Consider the following 3500-nt stretch of genomic DNA (forward strand, 5'->3'; position numbering starts at 1 on the left):
CATGTTTGTAACTGCAAATGATATTTGTTGCTTTGTAGTATAAAGGAGCATTGTGTGTGTGTGTGTGTGTGTGTGTGTGTGTGTGTCTGTATGTCTGTATGCATATTCGTGATTGTATGTGTGTGTGTGTTTGCGAGAGCGAGAGAGAAAGAGAGGGGGAATGGAAGGAAAGGAGGGAATGGTGAACGCAAACAAGATGAAAGAAAAGAGTGATAAGGAAGATAGAGAGATAGAAGGGATAATCCGAAGAAACAACGGCAGCATCACAAGACCTCGGCAGGTTGGTTGGTGGGGAAGGGGGGGCAGGGTTAGTAGACGGGGAGGGAGGGGGCGAGGCGGCCGAGACCCTTTTCAGTCAGGCAGTGGAGAAGGCGGCGGTCGCACGCACGTCCACCGCTCTCGTACCGTCCCCAAACTGCGTGAGGTAAACGGACGCGCCGCCGCTCGCCCTCGACCCACCGACCGACCCCTTGGCGTGGCCCGCGTCCCCGGTGCATGGCCTCAGGGGTCGGGCCTTCTCTTCCTTCCAGGGACGTCGGTGCCCCCCCCCCCCTAGCGTCCCTCCTGGAGGATCGGACACATTCTACCACTTGAGGAATCTTGGAAATGATTCATGGTTTATGACTTGAGGCAAAATCAGGAAGCACTTTTGAAACGGTTGGTTCATCAGTGACTTTGCGGATGACACTGATGCTGCAAAGGGGGAGAGAAACCCCAAGGAACAATTACCGAAGTGATTAACGGTGATTTGTAGTGTGCACCGAGACGTTGATGTCATGTCATTTATCGTCGTCTGACATCGAGACTTATGGGAGTTTGGATGAGCTTTCGAAGACTTTTCGTTCAGATGGAAACAATCGTCAGCCGGAAACAGCCGATTAATGAGGCAATAAATCATTACAGGAAATTGATATGGCAATCGTGGGAGGCCATCTCGAACGTAAACTTTTCTATTAATTTACGTACAAGTCGTTTTACGCGAAGGGACGGGTATTTTCTGGGCAGTTAAAAAGGGGGGGGGGGGGGGTGAGAGGATTGCGTGATATCAAGTGATCTTTGTCTTTTTGTATTTTATTTTATTTTTTTCGTTTATCAATTTGCCGTTGTGAAAGGGCATCGATAAGGGGAAAATAACCCCGGTCACAGAATTGATGCTTGTACTAATACTGTTAACAACAATGCTGAAGATGGTATGAATATAAGTTAGATTTATCACCAAGTCTCAGTGGGGTCAAATTCTTTTCATTTTGCAACAACGAAAAAAGGAAAACCATAATCATTATTAAGGGTGAAAGTCAGAGCGGTTTCTCCCTCTTTTCGCAATTTGTGGGAAATGTAAAGAAGAGTCATATATTCAGGGAAAGTTTAGCTAGCTGTTTTAGATGTAAAGTTTTTGTTGTGTGTGTGTATCTGTTTAAAAAGTTTTCGGAGTGACAGGGAGAGTTAAGTGTGCGGTTGTTTGGAAGGAAATTTTATGAGAGATTACGACATGTAAAGATAGTAGAAGTAGAAGTAGTAGTAGTAGTAGTAGTACTAGTAGTATATAATAATGGTAGTAATGGTAAAAATAATGATGATGATGATGATGATAACGATGGTAATGATACTAGTAGTAATAATAATAATGATAAAAAAAATGATAATAATGATAACAAAAATAATAATATTAATGATTGTAAAATAATAGTAATGATAACAGTAGTAACTAATAATGATAGTGAATAATGATAAAAGTAATAATAAAAAATTATAGTAATAATGGTAACTATAATTATAAAAATGATACTGATAATCATGATGATAATAGCAAAATAGTTCAATCAAATAGGATAAAGATAAATACTTTAAAAGATGGTAGATTGCATTTTCTCATTTCAGATAATACATTGTAATTGATCGAAAAATTTAATTAATTTCCTCGCTTTCCTATAAGTAATTAAAGAGAACAAGTCATAGCACTCCTGTCAAGGAGCCTGTTGCCATCCCGAGTGTTAGTATTTCAAGAAAAGCGACGGGTTAAGTGTTTATTGGGGATAAAGAGGGACCTTTTTACTAAATTATTAAATTGGGGTTTACTAAGTTTTGTTTATTTATTTACTAATTTATCTATCTACCTATTGGCATTTTACTCGTCACTTAGGTTTAAGGAAGATGGGTCGTGTGGGCCTATTGGCGGAGAGAGAAATGGAGTTATGGTTATTGTCACTGCCGTTGATATTGTTCTGATGTGCTCGTGCTGTTGGTAGTGGTTATTGTTGCTGTTATGAGCAATGCTGTCATTGTTGTTTTATTGTTATTATTGTGGTTATTATATTGATGATGATCATTATTATTATTATTATTATTATTATTATTATTATTATTACTGTTAATGTTTTTGTTATTAAAATAATATTAATTATTGTTGTTATTATTATTATTGTTATTATTATTATCATTATTATTATTCTTTTTATTATTCTCATCATCATCATTATGGTTATTGTTGTTGGGTGGTGTCATCCTAATTATTGTTATTATTACTATTGTTCTTATTATTGCTTGCATTATCAACTTATCAAGAGCATCGTCATCATCATCATCACCATCATCATCATCATCAAGTTCATCATCAACAGCAACAAGAGCATCGTCATCACCATCAACAGCATCATCACCATCAACAGCACCATCATCATCATCATCATCAAGTTCATCATCAACAGCAACAAGAGCATCGTCATCACCATCAACAACAGCATCATCATCATCATCATCATCATCAAGTTCATCATCAACAGCAACAAGAGCATCGTCACCACCATCAACAACAGCATCATCATCATCATCATCATCATCATCATCATCAAGTTCATCTTCATCAGCAACAAGAGCATCGTCATCACCATCAACAACAGCATCATCATCATTATCATCATCATCATCATCATCATCATCATCATCATCATCAAGTTCATCTTCAACAGCAACAAGAGCATCGTCACCACCATCAACAACAGCATCATCATCATCATCATCATCATCATCATCATCATCATCATCATCAAGTTCATCTTCAACAGCAACAAGAGCATCGTCATCACCATCAACAACAGCATCATCATCATTATCATCATCATCATCATCATCATCATCATCATCATCATCATCAAGTTCATCTTCAACAGCAACAAGAGCATCGTCACCACCATCAACAACAGCATCATCATCATCATCATCATCATCATCATCATCATCATCATCATCAAGTTCATCTTCAACAGCAACAAGAGCATCGTCATCACCATCAACAACAGCATCATCATCATTATCATCATCATCATCATCATCATCATCATCATCATCATCATCATCAAGTTCATCTTCAACAGCAACAAGAGCATCGTCACCACCATCAACAACAGCATCATCATCATCATCATCATCATCATCATCATCATCATCATCATCATCAAGTTCATCTTCAACAGCAACAAGAGCATCGTCATCACCATCAACAA

General features: G+C 38.2%; 1 long non-coding RNA gene across 1 annotated transcript in view; it reads left to right on the forward strand.

The window, feature by feature from the left end:
- Positions 1-347: 347 nt before the first annotated feature.
- Positions 348-3500, forward strand: part of LOC125026349 — an 11034-nt gene continuing 7881 nt past the window's right edge. The window contains exon 1 of the long non-coding RNA XR_007114933.1: positions 348-424. This is a non-coding gene — a long non-coding RNA (uncharacterized LOC125026349). The remainder of the gene's footprint in view (positions 425-3500) is intronic.

The sequence above is a fragment of the Penaeus chinensis genome, chromosome 6 (assembly GCF_019202785.1).
Source record: "Penaeus chinensis breed Huanghai No. 1 chromosome 6, ASM1920278v2, whole genome shotgun sequence".
In the NCBI taxonomy this organism is placed as follows: domain Eukaryota; kingdom Metazoa; phylum Arthropoda; class Malacostraca; order Decapoda; family Penaeidae; genus Penaeus; species Penaeus chinensis.